Source organism: Anneissia japonica, unplaced genomic scaffold, assembly GCF_011630105.1.
Source record: "Anneissia japonica isolate Jap-2015-1 unplaced genomic scaffold, ASM1163010v1 scaffold1511_len2985839_cov193, whole genome shotgun sequence".
Taxonomy (NCBI): domain Eukaryota; kingdom Metazoa; phylum Echinodermata; class Crinoidea; order Comatulida; family Comatulidae; genus Anneissia; species Anneissia japonica.
In genome coordinates, this window is record NW_022685291.1 from 1,722,634 (window position 1) to 1,744,960 (window position 22,327).

The 22,327-nt window shown below is 30.9% G+C and overlaps 1 protein-coding gene across 1 annotated transcript in view; it reads right to left on the reverse strand.

Moving 5' to 3' along the window:
- LOC117111031 (neurexin-3-like) overlaps positions 1 to 22,327 on the reverse strand; it is a 63,934-nt gene that overhangs the window by 26,759 nt on the left and 14,848 nt on the right. Inside the window, exon 2 of the mRNA XM_033253899.1 lies at positions 13,539 to 13,624. The gene's annotated coding sequence lies outside the window, so the exon portion shown is untranslated. The remainder of the gene's footprint in view (positions 1 to 13,538; positions 13,625 to 22,327) is intronic.

Sequence of the window (22,327 nt, forward strand, 5' to 3'; positions counted from 1 at the left end):
CTACTAAACAGGAAGTTTTCTGTTGGAAAATCACCGTTTATTGCCATCCTTACTAGATAAACCAGCATTTAAATTCTCAGGGGCTGGAACGGAGAGATGAAATCCATTAATGTTGCCAGAAATGCAAGCAATGATAAAATATTTCACGATTCTCTGAGGACCGGTTTTACACTTTGTCAAGAACAGCTGTTTTGCCTGTTAAAGTTAACAGGACCCGAATCACAGCATCTCATCTAAAACATAAGCATGCAGCAACGTACACATGCGTAAAGCACTGTACAGTTAAGTACGCATACCAGTACACCTATGCACATAAGCATACGTACACGTACATATCAATTTAAAGCCAACGCATCTAACATTTTTATATCCATTTAAAATGTTTTACTGTTGATTTTGTATGGTATCAAAATCCTATGTATTCAAATTCAGGATGTTATCTGCATCTAAATCATATATTTAAACACCAAACTGGTAAAGATATTTATTAAAAACCTCAATAAAATAATGGACTTCTCCATATTATTATAATCACACTGTAATACTATATATACTTATCTATTTATTTATTCACATTAAACCAGGGTGGCCCAATCAGCCAAAAAGACTGGCACTAAAGTTGCTACTTACAATGATTTTAAGATTTGTTTGAATAAGGACGTCAGGTAAGTACCCACCTACATTTACTAGTTTGTTCACCTGTACAGACATGAAAACAAAAAATACATTAAGAAAATCAACAAATAAGGAAAAGGTAAGGCAGGTGATACAAACCTATCTGTACTAGTGTTTGTTCACCTGTATAGAGATACATACAAAAAAATTAAAAATATGCATAAATATAATCATCCAATATATTAATTGATTTCTTCTTCGCTGTGCAAGTTTCTTGTGTCCTTGGGCAAGGCACTTTATCTACATTTGTCTCTCTCCACCCAGGAGTACAAGTGGGTACCTGGTAGGTTCAAACACAACCATGCGCTGATTACAGCTGCAACATTATGGGGCATTAGTGTTGTGTTCCATGTGACCAGGGGTAATAATGTAAAGCGCATACAGTAGAGGTTAGTCTACAATATGCGCTATATAAGTCAACAATTATTATTATTATTATTATTATTATTATGAAAAGAGCAGCCCCGCGCAGAGGTGGGGGTCCAGGGAGATGCAGGTTTCGGGGGGCATGAAGCTCCGCCTTTTTATGTAATTAGATGCTTAATTCAGACCGATTTGCTCTTTTTACCAAATATTTAATAATATCTAATTGGCATTTCTGTAATTATTTGTTTACATTGCATTTCAATCACAACTTCAGCAGAAATGATAGCCACAGTCAATAAACAGGCCTGAAATTCAATTCCACAGAATGTGCTCTTTATTGATCACTGTCATCCATGATTGCATTAGAAAATTAATTCATTATTTTTAATACCTAATTATGACTAAGGAATAAATAGGGCATCTAGATATTTACTATCCAAGCCACAGCCATGGCTTAAATATTGAGAAATTGCACTGTTAAGATGCAGGAGCAAAAAGTAACACTAGTGTACCCATAAATAATGCGTTCAATAGCTTAACATAGACCAACATGATTTATGAACAACATAGAAACAATATTCCTACATTGAGACACAATAAAGTAGGAAATTGTGACACATTTTCTACTAAAACAGCTTTGGATAAACAATTATCAACACTCTACTTGATCCTTACATATGTACAATATTTATTTCTTTTCTGTATTTAATATATTGTATTTATTTTAGCAGTTTGTTCATTCATTTATTCCAAAATTAAACATCTTAAAATATATAATTCACAAATATTTAAATTCAAGATGCCAAAGCAATTTCAACATGCACACTTTGAATGTTCCAGGAATATTATTTTTATTTTTAAACTTTTAAATAAATTTCTTGTTAATATTTGTTATTGATATAAATACTTTTAATTAAATCATCATGTTTACTTTTTTCTTACTATTATATTTATTGTATTTTGTCACTGATAAGTATAGTATACTAATTTATATAAAAGCATATTATAAATATAGAGAAAGTTAAAAGACAATGTATGGACCAACCTATGTCAACATATCTTGCTAGATTATTTCACATTTCCACCACTAGATTGTAATATACACATATCATAATTTAACTTTGATTTTATTCATAATAAAACAAATTAATAGTTTTGGAAAAATGAACATAATTCTCCAAGATAAGAAATCAATTGGGTTAACAAGAAGTAGAAAAATGTTGTATATTGGAAGTAAATCTATAAAGGATTTGAATTTATATCATTTAAACAGGTCAAAACGTAACAAGGTTGTAATCTCCATTTCTGTTATTTCATGAAACGAAGCATTATAGTTTCTGAAACTATTGGATTGTAAAATATCACTAATAAAACATAATTTTATGTTTTCAAAATGATGCAGTAACTACAGATGCATATTTGTATTCAAATTTAAATGCACACACATTTTGGATAACAGGTAAATAATTACAAACAATATAAGTTATGACGTTGTTTTACCAAAATTTTAACTAAACGATAAAAATATATCTGTATAAAAGGATTGTATCTTAATAGATACGACTTTGACGTATTAACAGTATTCATAAAATCTTCATTAATGTCTCCACTCTGATCATGGAAACAAGCAATGGTGCCAGCTTATGTCTCGAACTTACGACATCTGGATTGAAAGGCCAAATCCTTAATGTTGCAGCACACAATTTCTACTGATGTAAATGTTTTTAAACTTAAAACTGAAATAGACTGAAAATTCTACAATTTTACAGCATATCAGTATAGTACTTATATAGTTTTCTATAGTTTACTTTTAGAAATAATAAATAATGAATCAGACAATAAAGTAATCATTGAATTCAACATGACCTCATTGACCTAAGACCCTTGTACGTACAAAGGCAGAATAAAACGAAAACAACTTTAGCAAACACAGCCAAATTGCATAGCTTTGCTTAATTTAAGCCTACTCTGTTATTGCAATAAATGATTATTCCGGTAATTTAAAAAATCTTGAAAACATAATAGAAAACATGTTTTCCATAAAAAAATATAAAAAAGAAGCCTTTTTTTTCCCCACAAAGCAACTAAACTCATTTTGGATACTACAGAGACACAGGCACTTGAATTGCCTAACGTATGGATTGATAGTTCAGAGGAGTTTCAAAGTGTGTCATCATTTCATTGTTTTTATTATACATTTTTTCATTATATCCAATATATTTGAAATTTATGCTTTATTGTATACGTCTTGCTTAGGCTCATCTGTATTTTTCAACAAGGGCTTTATGAGGGTTCCTTTTCGTCTCCTGCTTCAATTTCTTGTCTTTAATTTCATTTTCTGGCTATTTTTTGACAATAAAGAATTAAGTATTGTATTTATATTGCAAGATATTTTGGATGTTTTCCTCCTAAAAGAAAAAAGGGTGGCTCAAAACAAAGGATTTTTTATTTGGCATATTTTATTTAAAGATTGAGGAAATGTCTTACTTGTGAAGCATCACTTATTCGAGAAAATTTTGAAAAAATAATGAATGCATTAATTGAACAGGATCTGTGATGAACTGATAAATAGTCACCAAAAATTTGGGGGTTTTATTACCCACAATCTCTATAAATTAAACACAGAATTTTTGTCCTCGCTCATCCAAGGGCCCTGCCCCTCACTGGTACAACCCCTGTCGATCAAAGTAAGTCTACTTGTCATGTATACTGTAGATAGTAATTCCATTTTATAAATTAAATTATTATTAGTGTATTATCCAAGCATTAAATCTAAATACAATGTAATTCTAATATGGCTGAACATAATTTACAGTAATTATTTCTCTATTAATTGATAATTAAAAGAAATTACTGAGCATGAATAAAGAATAGAATAAGTGATGCTTAACAAATAACACTTAATACAACAGAATCCACAAATTTAAAGCAAACACAGGTTGTAGGCAAAGGATCTGAATAGAAAAGTTAGTTTTACTTAAGAATGTGTTTCTATGTTGACATGGATATGCATAATAAAAAACATGAGAGTCAATGCAAAAAATACAGCAATATGTTAAAGTATTTATATGTCTTCCATTAATTTAAACATATGGAATATTTCAAAGCTAGTGCTATATTATGTAAAATGTAAGATTTAAAATTTATAAATAATTTGGATAGTAGACAGTACATACTACAGTGTGGGTGGTGGCTTTCATCTTTATTTTTTTTTTTACTTATTTTTTTTATTCTTTCACATTTCCAAACATCTCTATATTTGTTTTTACAGCATGCAGGAGATTTTTTATTTTACAACTTTAAAACCATTAACTGTTTAACGATAAGGCCTACATTTTATATAATTATAATTATAGACTCTATTCATCTGAGAAGTAACCCATTTACCATAAAATTCTACTTTTGAACAGATTTTATATATATTCAATTAAATAAATCAAATTAATGTAAAATACCTGTATGGATTTAATCTGAAATTGCTAAACATTGGTTTGAGATAGGAAATATTGTACATTATGTACATTATAAATTGAACAGTGATTGAGGGGGCCTCCTTCAATATAATAAATGTTATTTAAATCCCAAATTAAAATGTCATTTAAGTGCATAGCAATCAAATCAAAAGCACTACAAGACTGACTACATACAATAAACTGTTAAACTTGACAAGAATTTATTGTGTCTGTAGGGTAAACATTCAACCCTGATTCCTAAGAAGCAGAAATCATTTCATGTCTCCAAAGAAAACGTTAACTAAATGCATTTGTATGCTGCAAAATCCAGGGCTTTTAATTTACTTTTGGTTACAGACATGAATTTGTAATTCATGTCACAGCTTGGAATAATAAGCTTATTTATCATCTGCCACAACTAATCCCCATCAATGATAAGCAAAGTAGTCCTTGATACAACATCTACAGTCCTCACAAGAGGCATAAAAAAATGCAATATTCAGTGACGCAGATGTTAAATAGGGGTGTTCATAGTATGTATATAAATAGTTAAAAGCTTGCGTCAGTCTCAATATAGCTCACAGGGGTGCAACGTCCTTCTCTTCTGAATTTAGATATGCTACCTTCCAAAAACACAAAAATAAAAATAAATATACACTCATTTAAAAGAATTCTGAATTTAGATATGCTACCTTCCAAAAACACAAAAATAAAAATAAATATACACTCATTTAAAAGAATCAAAGTTATCAACTTTCATTAAGTAATAAATTTTTTTAACAGTTTTCAATGATTAAGTGCTTTAACTAGCAATGAATTTGCAAATAGAAATTTAAGGATACATAATATAAAGACTTCAAGAATGCTACTAATCAGATGACTGTGTAAGTAGTGACATTTTTTTAGATGAAAATTAATTACTTATTGAAAATTAAAATGGATAAAAAAAATATATACGTTAATAATATATTTATCAAAAAAGTTATTATCAAGTATAGGTTTCCCTCTAATTAAAGACCACTTTTCTATGGCTCCCCCCCCCCCCCATATTAACAAAATGCCTTATATCTTTATTATTCTAATTAGACAGCAAAGCTGCTAAACACCATGGAGGGAAACATCAAATTTTAACCATAAAACACTAAAGTCTGCATGTAGCCCTTTTTGTTAAATAAAAAAAATTACTTTGGCCCACCACCCCATTTTTATGCTCATCCCTGGTATAAGCTACTAGTTACAGATAGATCCAGGAACACAGGCTGTAATTTCCTGCTTTTTCTGCACTTTGCTTATATTTTTTGTACTTAAATTTTTACATTCCCTGCCTCTGATTTTGATGGCAACAAAAATACATTAAGCATAATTATGCAACCTCACAACTCTTGATGATAGGAAGGTGGCCCATTGTCGCAAATTTGCAGAGGATCTTGTAAATCTCAAAGGACATCACAACTAATTTCACCAACAAGATTTTCTGTTCATGGTATAAACTTATACAATTTTAGTAAAATACCCCTTAATTCCTTATTTCAATAAATTGTTAAATTCATAAACACTTTGCTAATTTGTGACTAATCACCCACCCCTCCTGCCTTTGGTTTCATCTTGCTTTTAAATGATTTTTTATTCTTGTCATCCAATTGTAAATTTTTAATCTTTTTTATATCTATTATATTCATTTTTTATCTTTTTACAGTAATTCAAATTGCAATTTTTTATATTTTTTATACCTATTTGTTAATTTGTAAAATTTGTCTTATATTTTCATATTGTAAATTTGATATCCATCTTTTGTAATATAACATTCAGTTTGACCTTAGGGTCACAACTTGTTATAATTTTAATATAATTTTGAATTTTTGAATAAAGAATAATAAATACATTTTGGCTATTCTTCCAGTATTGCACACCACTGTACATCATGGACATTTTTTGCGATGTATCTTCTTGTTAAATATTTTATTATTAGATTCAATATTGTTTCTGTAATATAATCTGTGTGTATCATTTTCATTATTTATATTTTGTATGTAATGATATTGTATGCTGTACCCACAGGGAAAGCAGTGAAAAAAAATGATGACATCTTCTAACAGAAAAAAAAAATATCTACAGGTTCATTCTATAGATAACACAGATTGGAAAACAGTCTGTATCAGAATTGATTATGAGCATTAGAGAATCAGCTTTAATGTTCACAGTAAACATGTTAAAATTGTATATATGCTATTATATAAATTAATCACCTGAAATTCATCTCCAACACAATAAATTGTATAAAAAATTGAATTTCAATTATATTACATTATTTTTTTATAAGCGTGTTTTTAGAATTGCATTACAGGCTTTGCAAGTTCATAAACCTTGCATGGATAATATTTCACGCTTCCTATTTTTATCAGCAGAAATGAGGTGATGCAAATACTGTGCAGGTATTAGAATTATAATAAATCATCCCTTGATCATCTAGTAGTAGCAGTATTTTTTATTTTTTTTAAATGAGAAAATACATTACATTATAGATTTAAATATTTTTGTTAATAATATTTTCATTATATTTTAGTTACTGGTGTATTCAAAGGGAGATCAAACAGTACCGTAATTTTGTAAATTCAATATATTCAGTTTCCTCCTGCTTTTAAAAATGTACCTTCTCTGTAGATATCTCTTTTTGTAATTTGTAAGTTTTTATCTGAGAGATTTTAGGGTTCAGATGGTGCAAGTTATGCTTTTTGACAACAATATTAATTAACTACAATCACAGTAACTTGTGGTTAGATCGCAGAGCTAAAGTGCCGTGCTATGACAACCAGTGGCGTAACGACTAGTCAAAGGGCCCGAGAACAAGAAAGCATTGGTGGGGGAGGGGGCCTCATGCATTTTGAAGTCGATTATGAGGGGCCCCTTCACATTTGAATATCAAACAATATACCGTAACCTGTTATACTAATATAATTTAATTTGAATTCTCTGTGAATTCTACAGTAGAAGTAAGTTCAAGATTCAAGATTTATTTTTATCATACATAGTACATATATACGAGATTATAGAAATCAAAAACATCATTATAATATAATTAACAGATATAATATTAAATATGAATATAACACTATATACACATGGAAATTAAACAAGGTTGAACTATATTGTGAGGTCCAGGAGAGGAATATGGCATGGAATGTAGTATATTGAAATACAGTAGATAAGCTTGATGGTGAAATGATCCACTGAAGTGTTCGTTTAAAGACTCATATTGCACATGGTAAAAAGTATTACATTGTTTCAATTTGCTAGTTTTGGGTGTCTTCTACTGGATCATAAATGTGAAGACTGTACTATGCTGTAAATTAATAAGAGTGCCTCCCGGGGCCTCCCTACACCAGGGCTTCGATTTACGAGAGACCGTAGGCATTACTGCAGGCGTTACGACACTGACGACAAAAGGTTTGATGCTTGTCCGATGAACAAATACTGCTCATGAACCTAATGACTACAGGACTCCCTTTACCAGTACTGTATCCAAATAATGGAAACCAATTATCAAAAGCTAATCTAATAAACCCCTCAGAGTGTTTATACCCAGGTCATTAATTCCTCCTCTCTATTTATATTCAGTAAACATGATGCCTATTAAACAAGTTACGAACATTGTAAAACTATCAAAGGATATAAATCTTTTAATGGTTTTAGTAACTGGTATCTACATTATAGAATAATCAATTATTAAGTGGTTTGAACTGCTTTAAGTGTGTGAACATTATATAGATGTACAAAAAAGCAAACAAAAGCTATGACTCCTCTGTCATTGAAATCATTAGCGTTTTACAATATACTATTTTGCAAATTTTCCTTAAATTGAATTCAAACTACTTCTAGACCATTAGGTTATTGATGCTAGTCCATAATCTTTTACGATGAATTATTATAGATTAATGCTATTTGATATAATTATCATAATCTGTTTATAATTTATGTGGAAAAGCAGGAGTTGTCATAATTTTGGCCATTAAGATCACTTGTTAGAAAAAATCAAATTATCTACATACAAAATATTAACTGAATAATTCTTCGGATTTGAACGTTGTCTGTTCATACCACGGTACTCCTAGGAAGGTACACCACCAGAGCTCCTCACACCAAATGCGGAACTAAGTCCCTATTCCAATAAAAAATTAATCGTCATTTTAGTCAAATTTAACTCCTTAATAGAACTAATTTGCTGGCATGTGGGGTGGGGATACAGTATACATCCGCAACCTTTCCCTCCCCCTCCCCGGCCGCCAATGGAAATAATTAATTGCAGTTTGAATGGCACCGTTTGGAAAATTGGATGAGAGAAGATAGAAGGGTATTGTTAGAAAAGTTAGTTAACCATTAAAGCTATGTCAGAACAATAAACTGACACTTCGACAAATGAAAAATAATGTCGTCTCGACCCTCATAAAATTCTTAATGAATATGCAACTTTTCCTCTACAAAACAGCAGCAGAGAAAACCAGTTCAGTGTCTTTGCAATATCAACAAAAAAACTTTGCATTTACTGGCATTTTAATATGTCTACATGAAAGAAAGGCAAACTAGTAATTTGATATTTGGTGATATAATAATATTTTTAAGGGCACGGATGTAGTAGCGATCTATCATAAAATCTGAGTTTACGTTAGCTGTGCAGTAAGTAGGCCAAGAGTATCTGTTGAATCTCTCTTCCCACTGTCATTAACACACAAAAAAATCTACTTAACAGTATCGCTCAGAGAATTGCAGAAAAACTACCAAGTTTAAAATTATATATTTCAAATAAAGTTACCTATTTCTTCTAGAAAGAAAATGTTACATTCCTCATTATGATTATAATCTGAGACCTATTTGAAATTTACATTGAGCCAGTTAAATCATCATACATTTTAAATAATATGTATATACCGTAAATGTCATACAGTAACCTATGAATGCACAATCCCCACTATTCTAGATATCAATTCTCTACAACAATATAATTTGATGCCTAAAAACAAGAAAACTGCCATTGGGCCGAACACAGAAGTATTTTTTACTTTCTATACTGGATGCTAGCTGGCGAGTACAGTAAGCTTTTCCAAATTAGGGAGTGGTTGCTGTACCATACAGGTGGGTCTGAGTTCAGTAACTGAACTGAGTGATCATACGATACAGAATAATACCAGTATGACACTTAACTATTACACCTTTTTAGGTGGTCATGCAAACCAATAATAATAATAATAATACAGTAACAGTAGCGCACCAACCATCACCGACACCAGCTACGACAATGACAATAACAACAACACCAACAACAACAGCATCAATAATTTGATAATTTTTGAAAATGCACAGAAAAGCAGATTGTAAAAAAACACATATTATACAGTGATTAAAAATTGTGAATTAAGGGTAGGCGTTATTTCTCATGAATAATCAATCTAAAGCTAAAACTAAATCCTTAACCAGACTGTATCAACTGGATAGATGTTTAAGTACAGTACTGTACTGCCATTTTGGCTGTGCACTCCTACAGTGCATTTTGAGGTGGCACAAATTATATTCCCTACTTCCATGCATGCAGTAGTAAACAGTGGAACAGGTCTATCTCTTACGCTGAAACAGAAACCTCAACATTCGGTTTCATTGAATGTTGTCGGGATTACATTCCAAAATTTAACTAAAAATTGGCGGTTTCCATTGTTAGAAACGACAGAGTGTATTTGAATACTTAATAAATACTAAATTCAAACGTCTGGGCGTCTACAAGATTCCAGTTTTTTTTTTAACCAAATGCTTAGCAAATTAATACATTTAATGCTGAGTGACGCTGTTCTAGATATTCATCACACAGTGGCGCTATTTATTGAGAGTGCTGCCATTGGGGAGGTATTCTGCATCAAGTATACTTTAACATTATAGTTTGACTTAAGTTTAGATGAAGTAATGGTTGCCTAATAGCTGTCACATACAATTGAACAAGCCTTAATGAGTATGAATTACACCATCAAGTTGAAGATGCACTAGATCACTCTATTCAACATTCAAGTAGATTCTATATTTTTTTTTTTTGTGCAAACTATGTCGTTATGTAGGAGAAGAGACTCTGATGATGATTGCGTGCAAGTGGATTGTTCAATGATGAACTTGCTTCTGTGTTATTAATATCTTCTATATGATGTATCATCTTTTCAACATTTTATATCCGTAATTATATTCAAACTTTATACAAAAATTGCATTACTGTAAACAGAGTCCAGCAATTTCTGTTGCAGTCTTGTTACTGTTCTGGCGTATGTTGTAACTAACAAAAACATGTAATTGAAAAAAAAATTCACCAACACACTTTATATATATTTCTTAATTTTACTTATATTATTTAATGAGCCAAAAATAAACAGATAAATTACATTTAGAATACCTGATCTACTTGATTATACTTAAGTGACCCTTACAAAAAATTATTTTCACAGTTTAAATACAACCTAGTGCATAATACTTCTGTATCTGTCTACTATATGTTCTTAAGTAACCCTGGTAAATGGATACTGAATTAAGTACACAGATGATTGAAAATCCTGCATGCCTTGCTAAGCATTCTTCCATGCAACTAGTTCCGCACAATTTATTTCAAAGCATTTGCATCCTACAAGGCACACATTCACACCTTTTGGTGGAGACACATGTAAAGTGTATTGTTCAAGGACAGAGATATGATCGGCCAGAACTAACAACATTTAATTACTACCCTGGAGCTTTACCTCTGTACCATGCTTCTCATTTTAAAACAAACGAATATAAACAAGTACCACATATTATGAATGATTCAATTTGTAGGTTACATAAAAGTAATTAGTATAGTTGCATATCATACACTAGTCAAAGTTATTATACAAAGGTTAGATTATTGCATTAAAAACATTCCAGAGGGCCTGTAAAGTACAAAAAGAATTCTTTGAATACATTAATCTAACCTAAGTGTAATAATTTCCTCTAGTTTATTGATAAGGAAGATTGCTTTATAAAGTCAATCACCATATCTTATCCCACAATAGTTAATGTGTAGAATACAAAGGAAAGATGAAATTTGAGTATGCTCCAAGATCAGTAAATGTGCCTATAATTGTGACCACTGATAAGCAAACAAAAACCACTTCAATGATCATTTCATTCATGTTATGTTTCCCTATATCAGTGCCAAATTTGAGCAATCTCAGAATTTTATATTTATTTAGAGGCTATTTATATTTTTGAAGGACTAAAATACTGCTTCCACCCTTTCCCATGAAATATCATTGACAATTTACAGATAATCATCAATTTCTACAATACTGCAAACTTATGCATAATAATAAGTTTATATAATACAATATCAATATTTAACAACACATATAAACTATTAATAATTATCGTATATCATGTACACCTCCACACGCATTAATAATACAAAGCTTCACTATAGTGAATTTAATGTTATCCACCAAAATATCAATAGCATACTAAATAATATTATGGACTGCCCTCTGGAGTTCAATAGAACTCTTTTAGTTTTACCAATATAAAAATAACATACTTCTTTGCTAAAAATAGAGAAACTAATGATTCAAATTAGTTCAACAAAGGATGATATTACGCACACGATCTATCAGCTTTCATCTTTGGCTATACAAATAATTTTTTTTATTTTTAAACCAAAATAGTAAAAAAAATTATAAAGGTCAATTGCTTGTTATATTTTCAGCCATAATTTTTTTTTATTTCCATTTTCTTTTAGCCCACAAATTTAGCATTGGTAATTTGTGATTTAATGGAACGATGGAAATCGCAGAGCCTCCAATCACTAAGACTAAGAATATATGTTCAAATGTAGTCATGTGTCCAATTCATAAGTATATAAAAAAATTACAAATAACGAGGGTCTGTGCTTCAAATGCTTTAAAACCTGCAGATAGAAAACAAGGACTTTTTGTCAGCAGAGGCTATAGTATATACAGGTGTGTAAAGTCTTTCAAGAAAAATGAAGATGACGCATGTTTGGAGGTTGGCTCGTGCTTGGTGCCAGGGGCCGTCTGTTCCATTTATATTTCAAAGGCTGTTTTTTTTTGGGGGGGGGGGGGAAATAGGCTACACAATTAAAGTTAATATTACCAGATAGATGAATAGACGTAAATATTTGTTTTAAATTTTTAATTCATAGTTTTAGTTTAAATTTGTATAATGCACTTTTTCTTGTTATTCTACTTTTACATCTTTTGTTTGTTGCAGTAGTTTAAGCACATAGCCTCCCTGAAGATTAACCTTTGAAAGAGAACTTGATTGACCCTGTGTATAAATAAAACTGTTTACAATTAATATTTCTCTAGGATGTGTGGTACCCATGAATGATTTAAACATTGACAAAAGTTGTTTACTTCAATGCCATTGCTTTGTTTATCTTTAGCGATTGCTAAATCCGCACAGAATCTTTGCAGTAATCTTAACAATTGCCATCATGTTCAGGTCTATATATTATCAATCCTGATTCTTTTCAATGTTGACGAATTAACTTTACAAAAAAAAAATACAACCAAAGTGTAATCTGGATGGTGTTCATTCAAGAAAAAACTAAATTATTAACACAAAAAACAACTTTGAAAAATTTTGAGCCAAGAGATTATAAATTTGTTCTCAGGCTAGTATGATCATATCTCCATGGTATGATGTAAGCAGCAGACAAAATCTAAGTCCAGCGCATTGCACGTAATAGTGCGGACGCATCCCCCCACCCCACGGCAAATTAGTTAAAATGCTAAACCATAAGTTTTAATTAGAATAGGGATTTAATTTGCATTCTCAATTTTTGCACCCCTCATCCCCACCACCACACTGAAACCTGGCTATTCCCATGAATGTGTGTTCTTTGAAAATTTCCCGATAGTTAAGATAAGTCTAGTTATACACTAGGCCTATCATTTGCTCCACACAAGAAATGACAGATTGTGTGGTGATGAGTTCATATGACTATTTTACTACATCAGTGCTAATATTGTTCAGTATTATACTTACACATTAAAGAAACATTCAATCCAACTCTTACTAGTCTTGTGAGATTTCAATATTTTTTTTTCTTCTGAATTCTGGCAAAGATGTACCTATACAAAGAACAAAAGAAAATGATAACTATAAAGTACTGTACTTGTACAATAAAGTCAACATAGTAAAATCATTAGCAAACCTCTAAACTATAGCCAAGGGCAAACAAATCGTTGTCAAAATCATTTAGAAACCCAGATGCAGAAAATTTGCTATCCCAGAAATCAGTAGCAACCTCCTTTCAACAATAATACGCGTGAACACTTCATATTATGCCATATGTTCTTAAAATTCCATGAACTATTAATTTATTAGGGAAAATTTCATCGAGGAGATAAGTGTGGGTCAAAACAATTTTCACCACAATATAGTATTTAACAATATGCAAGATGATTAATTTTACCAGTATTTGTAGTCATTTTTTGTGTTTCACGACAATTAAAATGAAAGCAGAATACCCTTCCAAAATCAAGAGAGTTATAAGAATGTAAAGTAATACATTATAAAAAGCATCCCATTTTTAAAAAAATAATTTTTGACCAGATACATGTATAAAGTATGATGTTTTATTTAATTACTTAATATGCCTTGCCATTTGTATTTTTTAAAGTGTTTTAAGTTTAGGTATTACATAACTTTAAAATTGCAATAGGTGTCTTTTTGGTTTTTCATAGCAGCAGCAGGAAAAACCATTTATTTTATTTAAACACACAATGAGTTCTACATAAACTAAGGTTCTCATTATGAGGCTTCTGGAAAGCAGGGTTGTCTTAGTCGTGAGAAAAAATCCTGTACCATGACAGGAATTGAACCCAGGACCCTGGGATTGGAAGGCAAGTACCTTAACCACAAAGCTATCCAACTCCACCATTGTTTTTGTTCTAATTTGCTTTCCCTAGAAGTAGCAGGAAAACCATTGTTTTTGTTCTATTTTTTTTTTTATCTTTGACATGCTTTTCCTGACCAACACTTTAGTCACTTTCCATACTTGGATCTTCTCCAAATTTTGCCTAGGCGAAGACCATACACCAAAGATGTGCCACGTAAAATTTAGTGACAATACAGAGTGAGGTGTGGATGTGACGACCAATTATGGGGATTTTAAGGCAAATACCTCATACCAGATATTTAAAAAATAGATCAACTGATTTGAGGGTCCTTTAAATTTCTAAAATCCCAGACCAAAATATCTCCAGAACAATGGTTCTAACTCTAAATTAAACTTTTCAGAATAGTTTGCATTGTCCAAAGCAGAAATGATTAAACTGACAAATACATTTATTTTGTAAGGTATTTTATCTTGTATCTTGTATATGGAAAATGCCATTTTCAATTGAGAGCAGTGGCATTGGCATTAGGAGTCTTGAAATGGGGATGGGGGGGCTGATGGCAAAGCGAAGGTGAATTGAAGAGGGGCTCAATGATTAGGTGAAGGGCTCTAGCTCACATGATCATAAGGAGATTTAAGGTGATTTTTGGGGGGAAGGGAATGACTGGTTGTGGGGGGGGGGGCAGTATTTTTTAGGCGGCATGCACCCCCCTAGATATGCCACTGTTTGACAGCAATAGTTTTCCTTATATGAAAATAAACCTATCTTAAAATCCATGGTTGGATTCTGCTACTGTATTCACTATACCCAATTCCAAAGAGAAATACTCGAATAACCTTGTTAAGATTTATTGTATTATTTGTCACTATCCATCAATTCTAATGTTAAAACATCAACCTCAACAAATCTGAAACCTCGGAAGCATTGTAAGTAATAAAGGGGCAATATTGTGACTTGTAATAAAACAGAAAAGGTGTCGCAGCTAGGCCTCCAGTTGCTGATAATTAAATATCATGATTAAATCAATGAAATGAATCACCTCTCAAATGGAGAACTGTTAGTGTAGGTTAATTCCAATCTATATGATTCCAGGCCAGCCTAGCCGCTTAGAATAAGCTTCTTGCTTTGCGCTGAATCATGATTCAATAACATACATCAAAATGGTAATGTCTGTGTCAGAGTAATTCAGCAGAAGTCTGTCTCACTGATGTAATTTACATTATTTTTAGACTATTGATTTGGTTTTTGAGTGCTTTTAGTTATAAATGATGCATTTTTGCTGTGAATTATTTCTGGAAACCATTTGTGTCATGAAGAAGTCTACTTTAGAATAAGGCCTTTAGGCGACACTTTTTTGTTATATCTTGCTTAGCAAACCATATTTTTGAAAGATTATCGGAGAAGGATAAGAGACGAAAAATACTTTGTTTTGTCTTTTTAACAGCAAGAAGCTTCTGCCAAAAGTATTTAAGTAGAGTATTCTAGTCTCAGCTCATGGGTTAAATATACTTGTCTTCCAATCGCATGGTTTTTTGGCTTCAATGTCAATGTGACAAACCAAATATTTTTTTAATCCACTTCCTAGGCTCATGAAGAGGAGTTAGTGCATAATAATTGTGAGACAGGTGGTGCAGCATGGCTCTTAGTTTCCATTGGGCCTTTCCGCTAAGCCTCGCCCCTTTGATATTGCTGCCAAGAACCCAAGCTGGCGTAAATGTACGTAAACATGTGCATTTGTGGTGAAACGTGTATAAGGGAGGGGGGTACGTGTGTATTCCTGGCCCTGTTCTGATTGGTCAATTGTTTGATTGACAACTTAGAAAGGTTCATTGAGAGGTGGGGATTTAAGACTGTATGCTACTGTTCTGAATGTGGCTGAAAATAATAGAACGTATTGTTTACGGCTAGGGGTAATAATGTACGGCAAAGAAAGGTGCTATATAAATAACTGAACGACAAAAAAAAAATAATAATAATACATTAAGATGGAATATGAGCATTAGAAATGTATAATGATGATTATTATTATTATTATTATTATTATATTATTATTATTATTATATTCTTATTATTATTATTATTATTATTATTATTATTATTATCATTTATTCACTGTTCCATCCTTGCTTCATCTCAAATTCAGTGCTGTTTGATGAAGGATATTTAAATTTCAGGCTAATTTATATTAAAATAAGTGAGGTGCAGATTTTTATGATTCTAAGCACATTTGAATAATAATAATAATAATAATAATAATAACTTTATTTAATAAACCGCTAACAATATCCATTTAAAATGTTCAGAGGCACTATACAGAATCTAAAAAATAGAAATTTATAAAACAATCAGTACTCAGTATATATAATATACATTAAAAGCTAAATAGAAATTTGGGACATTAAAGAGCATCACAATATAATTTAACATATCAAAAACCTACCATGAAAAAATGATATACTAAGATTTTAAAAAAGAAAGATGCGACAAGAAGGAGAACAATAAAACACTAACAAATGTTTTTGGATTTTTAAAAATCAAAACACAAGACAAGATCGCCATAACCGTTACGAAATTTACATCAAAAAGTAAAGAAAGTAAGATGCCATGCTAATAAAAAACTACTGTACATCATGTATCTTTGGAGAAAAATCAGTACATCATGTATTTTGGAGTAATGCAAAAAAAAAGGCAGATGAGGACATATTATGCATTTAATATGTTCTACTATAAGATAAATCAACGGATGCCTCTATTTATATCTCACTCAATAATCAATTATATTCCATCTCTTAACAGCTTCTTAAATCCTATTATAATCATTGAAATGTTAATCAAATTTATAACTCCTCACAACAATTTCTTTTACATAAAAGGTTGCTCATATTAATTATATCAATGGAATAAAAAAAATCTCAGAAATTTATATAATAAAAAATTAAATTGTTCATTAAAACATGATCAAATATATTTTCAACATCTATGAAAACCAGACTGAAACAACAATTTATACGTTTTTAATACTAATTCCTTAAAATAATTACCTAATTAGTGCCAAGGTATAGCAAAAGTTTTTCCTTGGCATTAATCAGGTGTTTTTTGTTTTTTTTTCTTGCAATTCATTGTTTTTTTTTTTGTTTTTTTTTTACTTCTTTTGTAATGTATTTTTGTATTTTTTGATTGCAAAAAGGAATAAAATAAATTTAAAAAATATATTTCTCTCATTCTAATTTTCAATTGTAAAAATAATAAATTCAATAAACAAAGCAAGCATTTAAATATTGGATTTCCTACATTTTTAGCTCAACACAATTCTTGTATACAGTATAGTATATAAAAAAAAATAGATTATAAAACAAAATTATTAAAACATTCCGATTACAAATTTTTAGACATTGTATACAAGCTGTTCAAAAAGTACAAGCACCCACTGCTCACAAACATTTTTATCCATCAAAGGATCCAGGTTGATCTTAAGAATTATCCTAGAATGTACTGGGTTAATACCAAGATAATTGTAAGTTGATAAGCTTAGAATAATATGGGTTGATCCAAAGATAAAAATGTTAATGTCAGATTAATTCTTATATGCCAATATAACATAGCATAACAAATTGTTATGCTATTAATTACTACTAGGTTTTTAAGACTAATTGAAGACCACTTGCTATAGGTTCTGTAAACTAAAAAGTAATGTTCCACATGCTATCAACTCTTCTTTAATTGATGTAATTGTTAAAGATTCTAAATAAGTTATCCTTATGTTTATTGTATCATCATTTCCAAATAAAAAAAATTCTCATATTGTACATAGTTAAATTACTTGCCATTTCATTTCCTAACATCGTTATAATTTATACAATCATCGGTATAATTACAATCGTGATCGCCGTCAATGAAAGACCTCTTTAAACCATACAATTAATCAGAGTTAATACCAGAACCAATCAGCAACTAATAAATTGAATTAAACGATATGTCTCACGTAATAGTATGGTGTTTATACACCAAGAAAACAAATGAAGGATGATTCTAAAAGATGATGTGTACGTACTATGCTGTGCTTCATACAGAAATGAGAAAAATTCAGACATATCAAACGATGTGTCCCACGTACACTATGTATGGTAAAATCATCAAGAAAAAGATGCGTACAATGCGCTGGATACAGAAATGAGAAATATTCAGGCATATCAATGAAGACATCAACAGTCATGGTTAAATTTTTTTACTGATTCCCCTGTCATGTTTTACAGACTTGATGATGTTTTTGCATATTTAACTCTGAAAATGATTCTAACATTCTTCTTTATAGCAATGAGCCAAAACAAACCATTTATCAAAAATAATTTCAACAGAATCTCAGAAATAAAGAATAATGTTTGCATGTTCATACAAATAGAAATATATGCTCTATCTGTCATTTTTACTTCACCCATCGTAAGGTATCTGTAGGTTTCGGCTATCAATGCTTGCTGATGATCTGTCAGTCTAGCTACCGGGCCTACATAAATCATACCCACCAATGAATCAAAATGTCTATTTGTCAATCAGTGATTGCTATAATATTTAATGCATAGCATTTATCACTGCCTCAACTTAATATAAATTCCTAATTCATATTGTGAAATAAATTTTCATCAGTGAATGCAAGGTATCACAGAAATGTGTGCGACATAATATTGCATACATTAGTGCTCAAAGTGCGTACTTATTAAAAGCAACGGCTTGCTTCTATTGCCTCCAGCATCTTACACAACAAATGCATTATGAAATCCAACACTGAACTTTCTATTAGTAATATGCAAAATGATAAATACACACAAGTGTAATAATTTAACATCAAAAAATCATTAAGTTGGCAATTCCGCACATTCAAATGAATAACCTTTCTTAATTTCAAAATCAATAAAAATTATAAAAAGTAAAATTCTACATGAATTATAAATTACAGGGAAATGTGATTTATATCTTTGTGATAGATTTTGTGCCAACAAATGTCATCATCATTCATTATGTTACATTCAATTAATAGAATGATGTAGATCAGAATGATGTAGATGAATGAAAACGCAGCAAAGGAAACGAGGAAAAAAGGATGAACAATCACCTACAGAGAGACAGCAAAGGAAATGAGGAAAAGAGGATGAACAATCACCTAGAGATAGACTGAGATACAAACTCATACAAAATCCTCTTCAAAGGCAGCTGCCTAGACATTATGATGTAGTTATAATCAATTGGAGAGGAAGGATGTACAGGTACCTCTACTATTTAGTCAAGAGTACCTGAATGTGATGCTAATGATGCATGATGGTAAGAATGATGTGACTATGATGGATGACGAAGATGTATGATGCTGATGTTGATGACAATGTGGCAGTGAAGATGATCATGATGATGATTATGACAACACCCGGGATGATGATGATGATGTAATGGTGGCTTGTGATGATGATGTTGGCAGCAATAACAATGTGAAGTGGGTAGTGATACTGATGATTGTTCACTTCAGTAAAACAGTTGGATGAGTTCACAAATGGGTTGCTAATTTGTCAAATTTGTTATAAAAAAATGATTTGCACTGATGATGATGATGATTACAATGATGATGATGATGATTATAAAAATGATGGTTATGATTATTATATTGATGATGCTGAATATGAAAATAATGATAATCATTACTATAATTATGACAATGATAATGATGTACTATTGATACAGTATTAATGATCTTTGACAAAATGAATTAGACAGCAAAAGCGCAAAGTAGCAAAATCTAAGGTATAGACTCTTGCATTCAAAATACCCCAGTGAGCTTTCAGTTCCAATATCAGAATAGTCATAGGTATGTCAATCTGTCCCAGATGCATCATGATTAATAATTAGTAGCACATTCTATGTGCAGGTAATCTAAGAATTGAGTAGATATCCAAATAATTTCACAGCTAGATTGAGTTCAACAAATAGCACCCACATCTAACTGATCCTGGAATGACATTAATGAATAGTATGTGAAGAGAATTTGGTACATAGTAAATTGACGCGTTGACACACTGGCATTTTGAGGTTTACAAATAGCATAGTAAATTTCACTTCAAATGATTTCTTGGAAATTACTTTTCCAGGACCTTCTTGGAAATAGTAATTGTTCTTTATAGTGAAAGTCGGTATTTTAATAGGAATTTTTTTGTTATTGTTATTGAGCATAAATACATTGTGATTCATATTTCCATAAGATAAACTAATAAATTCTGAAATATTGAATCACAATGCCTTGTATCAATATTTTCAGAGTTTGTTTCATATATTATGTCAAACTTATCGGTGAATATAAATGCTATTCTAATGTTCCAAATTGTAATAAATTTTAATGTGTCTCTATATTATTTAATTTCAGATTAAAGTGCTCAAGGCGAATTGTAAATATTGATTTAGATCAAATAAATGAATAAAAGTAATGATAATGATCAATCATGACAATGAATCATCATCATCATCCTCATCACCAGCTTGCTGACAATGATAATGATGAAAACTGGTTTATAATGGTCGTTATCATAATTTAAAACGTAGACTGAATTTACTATATTATGTAAACCTTTAGTAGTTTGTACAAACACTTGACACTGCCTAGTATGTTTCTTTACCAAATTGTCAAATATTTGTACTGATTTACTGCGAATCAATTATGCGCTTAGAAATCAAATTAGGAAATGGCTACTATGTGACAGTTTTCACAGTAGAACTTGAGTGCTCGTAGCTTGAGAAAAATAATATGCAGAGTAGGGGCACAAAATCCAATTGATATTCAATTATTCTGCTTTATAATCCCTGACCTGCTCAAGGCCAGCTTCGTAAAGCGAACATAGAAATCTATCTTCGTTTAGCAAGAAATTTCATTTCATCTCGGTAATCCTTTCAAAAGCTGAATTTTATTTTGCAGTAGATAGTAGAATTTATGCATTCAGGCACTGCCATGACTTATCAACGACGGAAAAAAAACTTTCACTTAAAATTCTTCTTGATCAATTTCATGAATGTTATACTTATGCATCCTTTACTTGTCACCTGTAGGGATAATTACTCTTATACTATAACTAAATGGCATGCTGTAATAATATCACCTACATTTTCTTCTTGCTCATGTAAAAATAATAGAAAAACTGGAGACTTCAATCTTATAAAACATATATTTATGGTGGCAGAACAATGAAACCTACTTTGATTACAGCAGTATTTCAGCGCGTAAAATATAGCTAATAATACAATTACAAGACCGCTCTCATATTTAGACAGACTATTATAGAGGAAAGCATATTGAGAAATGTATAGTGAGCAGAAAATATGGAGGGAAATCAAAGTGAACGCAACAGCTGGAGCAGACGAGTGTGCAGATTAGAATTAATGAGCTTATAACCTGAAGATATGATCGGGGATGAAAGGTAAATGAATCAAGAATATGTGTTAACGTATCGCTATGCATACATTAACATTTCAATGAATAATAGATCAATGATAAATCATGGAATGGGGCTGCTACACATCTCCAATCCAAAAATACTACTGTATGTTAATTTTCATTCTCATTCTAAAAAATACTATATCTATGAATAATGTAGCATCACCATCGACCCACTGATTTTTGATCACCTAATTTTAAACTGCTATCTGTGTTACTTTATTCTCACAGGGGATAATTTTTAGTACACTGTACAGTACTGTATATATGCTCTATGTTGTGGTAGTGAAATTTTCCTGTATAAAATGGAATGTGTTATTTAAAGGTTCATGGAATTTTTTTGTAAAATGGAATGTGTTAAGGTTTATGGAAATTTTATGTAAGATGGAATATGTTAATTAAGATTCATTTCAGTTCATTTCATTTGACAGACATGCCAAGTACAGAGTGAATGTAGTTTTATCAGCGAG